The sequence below is a fragment of the Schistocerca nitens genome, chromosome 6 (assembly GCF_023898315.1).
Source record: "Schistocerca nitens isolate TAMUIC-IGC-003100 chromosome 6, iqSchNite1.1, whole genome shotgun sequence".
In the NCBI taxonomy this organism is placed as follows: domain Eukaryota; kingdom Metazoa; phylum Arthropoda; class Insecta; order Orthoptera; family Acrididae; genus Schistocerca; species Schistocerca nitens.
Window position 1 is genome coordinate 159,543,283 of NC_064619.1, and position 12,259 is coordinate 159,555,541.

Genomic DNA, 12,259 nt, shown 5'->3' on the forward strand with positions numbered 1-12,259 from the left:
TGAGTCATCACGTGGTTATTAACGCTGAGTAGAAAATCGACATTCGGTTTCAGAAACTAAATTATACGTTAGTTAATCGTTGTTTGGTTGATGCCAATTCCGAAAATATTGTTGAATTAATGGAACGCAATTACCGTTGCTAAATTACAGTTTAATGAGTCCGAAGACGATCGATTTCGGCCTTTATAATAGGAAATTATCAAGTTATCTAAAAGTTGTGCTCCGGAGAAAAAGTGTCACATTACTTCCATAACTCTCCGAGATAATTGATTGTGCCCCAATGTTAAGGCCGAAACCTGTTGTGGGTGGACTTAATAAAGTTCTGATTTAGCAAATGGGTCGGCTTTTTATTAAATTATATATACAGTCAACAAATTATATAAAATCAACAAATTCATGGGCTCACGTCGTGGAAGCCTAAAGGAAATCTGACGACAGCACTAAAATCGCAATAAAGAGACGAGTCCAATAAAATTACAACTAAGTTACCAAATAAATATTTAAAAAAAATTAAAAGTTGTCGATGGTGTTGTTTATATCACTGTAACGGAACTTACTAAGCGCTAGAACTGTGTACAACACACTATCTGGCAGCGCTTGAGGTCAGCTATAAATGAGTATGTGTGTTGCAGTATAGGACATTGTAGATAATTGTGATTAATGCTGAATAAATTTTGCCCCAGTCCCAAAACAACGAGTTCAAGTGATTTGTACTACATTTAATAGCAACACTAACGATTTATCTTACTAACCGCAATTCATTTACATGTATTTGATATGAAGATTTGGTAATGTAAGGTTTTAGGAAAGTCAGTTAACTAGAACGGCACTGCAGCCACTGATGAAGGAAGATGTAAACTTGACTACATTTGCAGCGCGAAGTAGTTATCTAATACATGATTTCAGCTGCACAAGAGCTGACATGACTATAGTAGTATCAGGTTGAGGAAGGAATAAGGAGAAGCGGTGTTATAATGTTCGCTGCTGGGTGGGAAAGAATGTTGATAAGACTTGAACCCGAAAGCGCCGCGTGTGTTTAAGTGCGTCCAGTGCAAACAACATTTCGATGTGAACTTATCCGGGACTTAGGAATTTCTGAGTTTACAAGTTTGTAATTTAGAGGTTTTTAAACAGTTAAGGCCAGTATTGTTAACACTGGACCTTATCGTGATGAACTGAAGGTTTCCCAGAGACCTGGTTTAATTTTTTGAGCATTAGGAGTTAATGAAGTCTGTTTGTTTCCATTTTCGTGCCATTATATTTATTCATGACTTTTATGTGTCATTCCAGGTCTGTTTCCTTAGACCTCTCTGATAACCACTACATGTTTTCATAGGATACAATGCTACAATTCAGAACCAAACCCTATGGCCGAAAGGGGGGGGGCACTAAATTGGTTCATTGTTGTGATTGCACCCCTTGGTGGATTGGTAGCAGCAAATTATTTTGAGTGACATATAGTTTCTACACTATGATATGAGACACATACCAACCCACAGTATGTTGTAATTTAATTAACCCATCTGGGATAGGACTGCAATTTAAAATCGATTCCAAGAGTTACTGATGGATACGGTGGGCAACAAACAGTTTATTAATGCAGACAGCTAGTGTAGGGAGACACTGTGATAAATGCAGTGCCGCCACGTGTATGCGCCAGAGTATTAGAAGGCCGATTCCAAGAGTTACTGATGGATCCGGTGTGGCAACAAACAGTTTATTAATGCAGACAGCTAGTGTAGGGAGACACTGTGATAAATGCAGTGCCGCCACGTGTATGCGCCAGAGTATTAGAAGGCCGATTCCAAGAGTTACTGATGGATCCGGTGTGGCAACAAACAGTTTATTAATGCAGACAGCTAGTGTAGGGAGACACTGTGATAAATGCAGTGCCGCCACGTGTATGCGCCAGAGTATTAGAAGGCCGATTCCAAGAGTTACTGATGGATCCGGTGTGGCCACAAACAGTTTATTAATGCAGACAGCTAGTGTAGGGAGACACTGTGATAAATGCAGTGCCGCCACGTGTATGCGCCAGAGTATTAGAAGGCCGATTCCAAGAGTTACTGATGGATCCGGTGTGGCAACAAACAGTTTATTAATGCAGACAGCTAGTGTAGGGAGACACTGTGATAAATGCAGTGCCGCCACATGTATGCGCCAGAGTATTAGAAGGCCGATTCCAAGAGTTACTGATGGATCCGGTGTGGCAACAAACAGTTTATTAATGCAGACAGCTAGTGTAGGGAGACACTGTGATAAATGCAGTGCCGCCACGTGTATGCGCCAGAGTATTAGAAGGCCGATTCCAAGAGTTACTGATGGATCCGGTGTGGCAACAAACAGTTTATTAATGCAGACAGCTAGTGTAGGGAGACACTGTGATAAATGCAGTGCCGCCACGTGTATGCGCCAGAGTATTAGAAGGCCTATTCCAAGAGTTACTGATGGATCCGGTGTGGCAACAAACAGTTTATTAATGCAGACAGCTAGTGTAGGGAGACACTGTGATAAATGCAGTGCCGCCACGTGTATGCGCCAGAGTATTAGAAGGCCGATTCCAAGAGTTACTGATGGATCCGGTGTGGCAACAAACAGTTTATTAATGCAGACAGCTAGTGTAGGGAGACACTGTGATAAATGCAGTGCCGCCACGTGTATGCGCCAGAGTATTAGAAGGCCGATTCCAAGAGTTACTGATGGATCCGGTGTGGCAACAAACAGTTTATTAATGCAGACAGCTAGTGTAGGGAGACACTGTGATAAATGCAGTGCCGCCACGTGTATGCACCAGAGTATTAGAAGGCCGATTCCAAGAGTTACTGATGGATCCGGTGTGGCAACAAACAGTTTATTAATGCAGACAGCTAGTGTAGGGAGACACTGTGATAAATGCAGTGCCGCCACGTGTATGCGCCAGAGTATTAGAAGGCCGATTCCAAGAGTTACTGATGGATCCGGTGTGGCAACAAACAGTTTATTAATGCAGACAGCTAGTGTAGGGAGACACTGTGATAAATGCAGTGCCGCCACGTGTATGCGCCAGAGTATTAGAAGGCCGATTCCAAGAGTTACTGATGGATCCGGTGTGGCAACAAACAGTTTATTAATGCAGACAGCTAGTGTAGGGAGACACTGTGATAAATGCAGTGCCGCCACGTGTATGCGCCAGAGTATTAGAAGGCCGATTCCAAGAGTTACTGATGGATCCGGTGTGGCAACAAACAGTTTATTAATGCAGACAGCTAGTGTAGGGAGACACTTTGATAAATGCAGTGCCGCCACGTGTATGCGCCAGAGTATTAGAAGGCCGATTCCAAGAGTTACTGATGGATCCGGTGTGGCAACAAACAGTTTATTAATGCAGACAGCTAGTGTAGGGAGACACTGTGATAATAGCAGTGCCGCCACGTGTATGCACCAGAGTATTAAAAGGCCGCTGCAGTAATGTCGCTGTTGCCTGCCAGTGTCACAGTTCCGAAATGTCTTCGTACCACAGCTGTCACACCCATACGTGCCAACACCTATCACCGTGTCTGCCCGCCTGCATTACAGCTGTCGAAGGAGCGGTTCTGATCAAGCGTCACCGCTGTCGAGCTGCAGCGTGCCCTCACCCCAGTCATCGTCACCTCTGCGCCCATCTGCTCCATCGTGCCACATTCACCTGCCCATGCTGCCACGGCAGAGTCGCAGCATCTGTGTTCTGCCACAAGGCTGCCACATCTGTGGCGCAGCATCACCATGCTGCCACTCCGAGTATCAGCTTCTCCGTTTTCCGCATTCCAACTGCAAAATCTCTGTGTCTCTGGCAGCTCAGAGCAACTTACTATGGATGTTGTTCCCAGAGGAGAGGCAGCAACTTAAGTTCAAAGATGTCAGGAAGTTCGAGAGTTACTTAGGCAGCAAATATTGTGGACATAAATTATAATGAAATGAGTACCCCTAGCTGCATACAGGCGTGGATATAAGTCAACGAAGACAGTTGAAAATATGTGCCCAGACTGGGACTCCAACCTGGGATCTCCTGCTTACATAGCAGACACTCTCTCCGTGTGAGCCACGGAGGACACAGATGTTAGTGCGACTGCAGGTACTTATCTCTGGCACACCTCCCGTGAGAAGACTCACATTCCCAATCTATTGTCCCACACTATATTCATAGTGCTCCTGCCCATTATACTAATTGCTCGGGGCGTTTTGCCGATTCCCGTAAGAGTTACGGCACTCTATGTGCATCCGCAGAGAAGAAGATGGTCCAATGGTCGGTGAAGGTATCTGTTCTTTCGGACATACCATCTTCATATCTATATTGTGGACATAGTTGAGAATTGTTTAAGGGAGGGGAGGGGGGGGGTATGACGTCAAACGGGCCGACTTGGAGCAGAAGAGGCATCACAGAACATTTTAATCTCCACTGTCTGTACTTTTACAAATAAATTCATAAACCTTTGTCAGCATGACCAGGAAGGATTCCGAAGTTACACTTGCAGCAGTGGAAGTTCGAAAACATAACAAAATAAATTTTTATTACATGTGAAATTTGATAATTTTTTTCACTTACTAATAGCAGCATTTGTTGCTATAGGTAGACTTTTCTTATAAGTAACAGAGATTCTTCAATGAATTTTGCGCAGCATACAAACCATACTCAAAGGTGAATGAAACCCTAGAATTTTACAAATCTATTAAAAACTGTGGTGAAAATTGAGGTAATTAACTAGAAAATTTGTGTTTTTTCTAAACATGAAGTTTAAAATATAACAGCTCATTCGTTTTCTCATAAATTAAATAAATTCTACAGTTTCATACACCTGTAAGTATGATTTGTATGCTGTGCAAAATTCATCGAAGAATCTCTCTAACTTATGAGAAAATTGTACATATAGCAACAAATGCAGCCATTAGGAAGTGAAAAAATGATGGAATTTCGCACGTAAAAAAATTATTTTGTTATGTTTTCGAACTTCCACTGCAATGGATGTGAATCCTGAATCCTTCCTGGTGATTCTGATAAAGTTTTGTGAATTTATTTATAAAAGTATAGACACTGGAAATTAAATTGTCCTGAGATGCCTCTCCTTCTCCGAGTCGGCCCATTTGACGTCCTACCCCCCTTAAAGGACACAGTGAAACAGAATTAGGTGGGTAATGGAGGTGCAAATGAGGAAGAAGATACATGGTTTACTGGTGGAATCATAATTAGAAACGAAACAGTTGAAAAGATATATCCCAGCGCGCATTGAAGATAACATAGGAAGAATGAAAAATGCAACATTGTCAGATTAAGGTTTTAATTTGTTGGGAAGATCTGAATTCTTTTGTCAACAAATTAGATGTAAAATTTACGAACAACTGGTATGAAAATTAAAACAGCAGCTGGGTCAAGTGGCAAGCCAGTCAAGGAGACAGATTGATCGGATTTTGAAAGCAGTTGTCACCATTTTAATGTGAGTTGTTTGTAATTGCAAGTAGGGCAATGAACATTATATTTTGGTTGATATGATTATATCATTTTGCTATAGGATATTACTGTAGGATTATATGCTGGAGTGCACAAGAAGGGGATTTGGTTTAAAGGAGAACTGAAAAGTAGAAATACGAAAACACCTTTGCATGTGGAATAGAAAAATGAGTTTATTTGTGCTGTAATATCAAAAGTGCATATATTTTTGTCTTGGTTATACGCAGTTGTAAGCATATTGTGTGCGGTTTGTTTTTGAGAATATAAGTGTGGAGGATGATACGTTCTTATTGATAGGAACTACACTCTCTGCAGAGCATTGTTCTGTTCTGTCAGCAGCCTCCATTCTTCTCTGTCCATTGTTTTCATTCTCCAATCCCTGACTGCCATTGCTTGTGGTCCTCTTCTGTATGTCCGAGAAAACTTTCCAGGGGTTTTCTGTTCTCCTCCTTGGCAGTGGTTTTCCTCTAAACGTATTCTTAACACGTCGAATCCACGGCAATCTCTGTACGTGGGCAGCACATCTTGTTTCGTCCTTGCTTGATTGTCACTACAATATTCATTTGCCCTAAAAGTTGTCTCTAATAGTGGTTTTGTCCATATTCCTCACTCCAAGCAGATCCATAGAAAATTTAATGAAAATGAAATGACACCATGGCAAACGCAAAAAAGAGACGACTTTAGTATAATTAACACCATATGTCAACACATTAATCACTTTTCTGTTTTGTGCCGTTTTTGAGTCTCTTCTAATACTTGTAGGTATGTTCCGTCTTTTCGACTATATGAAACGCAATTTTTTTTCTTATGGTTTTCACTCCTTTTATTTATGAAGCATTTTCAGTAGACAGAAAAACATGTTTGTTCTTGTATAATAACCGCATTATGTAGTAGTTATAAATATGTTATTATGTTGCATTTGAAACATTAGTGATACTATTTAAATACCACCGAACAGGTATACACCAGTTCGAATGTCCCGAACGTTACTCAGTGTTTCTGGGAATGACAGACAGGATTTTCTAAACTTGGTATGAAGAACATACGAGAAGCTGGCAGTATTAAAATAGTTCTTCTACATCGCTCAACACGTGGCAAATCGTGAACATGAGCCATCCAACATGGAACAGGACATGAAAACGAATATAGAAAAACTTTCGTATAAAAAGAGGCCGTGCAATGAAAACAAATGCAGTCAATATAAGCATAATTTACTGCTAATGTTAGCCAGTAAACAATAACAAACAAAAATGAAGACCATAACCAGAATAAATAATTAATTACTCATCTCCCCGTGTCACTGTCTCTCTCTCTCTTTCCCCTCCTTTCACACACACACACACACACACACACACACACACACACCACCACCACCACCACACACAAGAAATTAAAAAAATTTGAAACCATATGCACGCAACAAAAGCAAAACACGAAAGATAAACACACCACCGACAGTTGGTACACTACACACTGTAAACATGCACACGTTCAACACACAGTGAATTGAGCAATTGAGGTTTTTTAATAAATGTGAGTGAAGAGAAACCCGAAAATAGGCTACCTAGATTACGGGGACAGAGTAAACAGATCTCCAGGACCATACAAGTGGACTAGCAACATTGGAAATCTTAAATAACAACAAACGATTATTTAAATTCACGAAATTTATGCTAAAAAAGTAGTTTCTAATCATAAAAACAAGGAAATTGCATGAAAAAACATAACACAGTATCATACTTGTAACTGCAGTTTAATTATTTTGTGATATGATGTAAACAGACGTGTATTACAGAGCACTAAGGGTGCTTCATAAATAATAAAAGCGAAACGCGTATACAGAAACAAACTGGCTTTCATGTACACTCCTGGAAATTGAAATAAGAACACCGTGAATTCATTGTCCCAGGAAGGGGAAACTTTATTGACACATTCCTGGGGTCAGATACATCACATGATCACACTGACAGAACCACAGGCACATAGACACAGGCAACAGAGCATGCACAATGTCGGCACTAGTACAGTGTATATCCACCTTTCGCAGCAATGCAGGCTGCTATTCTCCCATGGAGACGATCGTAGAAATGCTGGATGTAGTCCTGTGGAACGGCTTGCCATGCCACCTGGCGCCTCAGTTGGACCAGCGTTCGTGCTGGACGTGCAGACCGCGTGAGACGACGCTTCATCCAGTCCCAAACATGCTCAATGGGGGACAGATCCGGAGATCTTGCTGGCCAGGGTAGTTGACTTACACCTTCTAGAGCACGTTGGGTGGCACGGGATACATGCGGACGTGCATTGTCCTGTTGGAACAGCAAGTTCCCTTGCCGGTCTAGGAATGGTAGAACGATGGGTTCGATGACGGTTTGGATGTACCGTGCACTATTCAGTGTCCCCTCGACGATCACCAGTGGTGTACGGCCAGTGTAGGAGATCGCTCCCCACACCATGATGCCGGTTGTTGGCCCTGTATGCCTCGGTCGTATGCAGTCCTGATTGTGGCGCTCACCTGCACGGCGCCAAACACGCATACGACCATCATTGGCACCAAGGCAGAAGCGACTCTCATCGCTGAAGACGACACGTCTCCATTCGTCCCTCCATTCACGCCTGTCGCGACACCACTGGAGGCGGGCTGCACGATGTTGGGGCGTGAGCGGAAGACGGCCTAACGGTGTGCGGGACCGTAGCCCAGCTTCATGGAGACGGTTGCGAAAGGTCCTCGCCGATACCCCAGGAGCAACAGTGTCCCTAATTTGCTGGGAAGTGGCGGTGCGGTCCCCTACGGCACTGCGTAGGATCCTACGGTCTTGGCGTGCATCCGTGCGTCGCTGCGGTCCGGTCCCAGGTCGACGGGCACGTGCACCTTCCGCCGACCACTGGCGACAACATCGATGTACTGTGGAGACCTCACGCCCCACGTGTTGAGCAATTCGGCGGTACGTCCACCCGGCCTCCCGCATGCCCACTATACGCCCTCGCTCAAAGTCCGTCAACTGCACATACGGTTCACGTCCACGCTGTCGCGGCATGCTACCAGTGTTAAAGACTGCGATGGAGCTCCGTATGCCACGGCAAACTGGCTGACACTGACGGCGGCGGTGCACAAATGCTGCGCAGCTAGCGCCATTCGACGGCCAACACCGCGGTTCCTGGTGTGTCCGCTGTGCCGTGCGTGTGATCATTGCTTGTACAGCCCTCTCGCAGTGTCCGGAGCAAGTATGGTGGGTCTGACACACCGGTGTCAATGTGTTCTTTTTTCCATTTCCAGGAATGTAGTTGCAAAAACGGAACGTATTTCCATGAACTAAGACATATGTTATAAGAGGATGAGTTGATTAGCAGGGCAACCGAAGGTTCGTGAAGGATAAAGAAATGTGAAATTGTTTAGGTTCCAGCAGTTCTGATTCTTAGCATAATGATCTCAGCTATGTATGAAATTAATCCATGTAGTCAAGGAATGCAAATAAACTGTAATTTTATATCTTATTTATTGAAAATGGAATATGTGAAATTTCTGTAAATATATTCAGAAGGCTGTGTATATCTCAAGAGGTGGCATGACAACAGAAGTACATTAGTTCAGGTGGGAGCAAGCAGTGGTTGTGTAGTGGTCTTTTGACGTTCGTTGCGGGTTGGGTAAGGCTTTTGGGACGAATTGAGGGCCAGAGTGCTGCACCTTCTCAAATTTATTAGATGTGATGAATATTTTGACGCGTACCTATTTGGTACTTGGTGATTTCTCAGTACACAAGTTTGCAATGTAAAGATTTAGCTGAAAGTGACATGTTTGCTATCATGAACTGAGCATTGCATAGCGACTGGGTTGCATTTGTTGAGCAATAAGTAATTTATCGAATCGAGTTGGATTTATTGCATTGCACAATACCTCTGGATTATATTAGCCATTGTCTGCAAATGATTTGCCTGTTTTTCTGGAGGGTTATTGCATTTGTATCAATGCACAGAATATTAGCCTATGTAAGGCCACCATTAGAAGAAAATGTGTGTCTTCCATGGATAAACTATTGAAATTTGGTAGCGTAGTTAACTCACATTAAAATCCTGGAGGGCTTTAATTTTTGTTTCTCTTTTCACTTAATTATATATTTATTCATGTGCTTTAAATATTATTTACTGAAAGTCTCCTTAACCTCCCAGGTAATGATACCGTGTTCTCGTATGACACAGGGCAACAATTCTTGATTAATAACTGACTGTTTCCTTAAATGGTACATGAAGACCAGAAGCGAGTGTATGCGCGGAGCTTCATTGTAGTCCTTGAAAAATATTATTTCAGACATAAATTGATTTGAGTTTCAGGACTAAATTTACGGATAGTGTTAAAAATATTACTGAGTAATTCCTAATTTCTGTCTTAGTTTTATTTGCCCGAAAGTAGTTTTTATGATATTAGATGGTTCCACTGTATCAACTGTTTTAGACATCAACGTGATTTCCACGATAATTGCTGTTTCTACTAATTATTCAAGTTTCAGTCATAGTTTTTTATAGATCTGAGTTGATGGCTACTGGTTTGGAAAGTATTTATTCGTTTTAAACTATTAATTGAATAGTTCTCATTTGATTGACCAAACAATTTATTAGTATAACTACTGTAAATTTCGTGCTGTTCTCAACAGCTTACATTTGAATGTGGTGTGCGCTGACTACTATACACTGATTCATAAAGGAAAATAATTTCCGTGTGACGAGAAACGTGGACCCCTACGACGGGGTAAATGCTGGAGTGAGAGACTATTTATTACACGTTAAACAGTAACGAACAAAGGTCAAATCAATATAATAGATTGAGGAGGCAGACACGACTTAATTTACACTGAATTGGTGAAATCAAATACCAAGATATTATTCACATTAATTACACAGAGCTAAACTAATTGGGAGCGGCTGTAATTAACATGGTATACGTTGGCAACTTACAGCCCTTCGGCTAGGTAATCACATAGAGACAATTTAGTACGGGCCATATTTCGACAGATAACTATAAAGAGAATTCGTTACGTTAATCTGCAACGTCCTACCGACGTCGTGGTCCTCAGATACGAAAAACGCTAATTTGGAGACGATACGGGATAGCAATCGATCTTAAACTATTCAAAGAATAGGAACAGGTGCTAAGATTGCTAGACAACAGTCAGTCGATGGTGATGTCTTTAGAGATAGAGCGCAATCTCGCAGAAAATAATGATGCTGGCCGCATATTTCTCCAAATAACGATCCCAAAATATGCTTTACAAGAGTTAGGAAAACAACTGAACATCTCAGTCTCCATGGATAGACGGAAACTTGACCCATGGGAGTAACAAGTCTTAACCACTGCTCTACCTCGCTCGATTTAGTAGTAAGTTACATCCTGGCGTTTGATATTGTATCACATACATGGAAAAATGTGAGATGTGATAACGGAGAAAACGACTAATGTAAATCTATACAGAACAAGATGTCGGAAACGCATATTAGTGTTAGCAGACTTTCCAGGAGATCATTGTTTATGACAGAGAATAAAACAATTGTAAATGCATTTCAGTTCATGTTGCGATGAATTTTATAATAACTGATCGTAATAGCTTTAACTTCAGTGTAGATCCGGTATTTATGCGACAGGGCCTCCCGTGTTCGACGAAGAATTAGTAGCGTATTTAGTATGTATGTGGCAATTAATTTTTTTTTTCAAACTCCTCTGAGTCTACACAGGTTAAATACACTTCTATTTTCATATAGGCTCAGAAAAGATAGTCTAAATGCACTCGCTCTGGTGGACATATAGGCCGTCTCCATCTTGCCGCACGGGATTAGCCGATCGGTCTTAGGCGCTGCAGTCATGGACTGTGCGGCCTAACGGTGTGCGGGACCGTAGCCCAGCTTCATGGAGACGGTTGCGAATGGTCCTCGCCGATACCCCAGGAGCAACAGTGTCCCTAATTTGCTGGGAAGTGGCGGTGCGGTCCCCTACGGCACTGCGTAGGATCCTACGGTCTTGGCGTGCATCCGTGCGTCGCTGCGGTCCGGTCCCAGGTCGACGGGCACGTGCACCTTCCGCCGACCACTGGCGACAACATCGATGTACTGTGGAGACCTCACGCCCCACGTGTTGAGCAATTCGGCGGTACGTCCACCCGGCCTCCCGCATGCCCACTATACGCCCTCGCTCAAAGTCCGTCAACTGCACATACGGTTCACGTCCACGCTGTCGCGGCATGCTACCAGTGTTAAAGACTGCGATGGAGCTCCGTATGCCACGGCAAACTGGCTGACACTGACGGCGGCGGTGCACAAATGCTGCGCAGCTAGCGCCATTCGACGGCCAACACCGCGGTTCTTGGTGTGTCCGCTGTGCCGTGCGTGTGATCATTGCTTGTACAGCCCTCTCGCAGTGTCCGGAGCAAGTATGGTGGGTCTGACACACCGGTGTCAATGTGTTCTTTTTTCCATTTCCAGGAGTGTATATGACTTCTCTGCAATCTAGAGCAGAGTGTTAGGCAGAGGGTGCATCATACAACTTACATCTTTATCTGTGTCTTTACTATGATCATTTCTCCCTGTGTAGGTAGGAGTAAAAAAAATATTGATTTTACGACGAGACCAGCGTGGGAAACACAAAAAGATGAGTGCCTAGTTTTTTGATTATTACATGAAATGACTATATTAACTGTGTTCTAGTGACACCTGCCACATAATATGACTGTTGTTACCCGAAAATGCAGTATTTAGCAGCGTGAGCAACACCACAATCGTTATTAAATGCTTACCTTCGTTGTGGCAGGGTTGTTA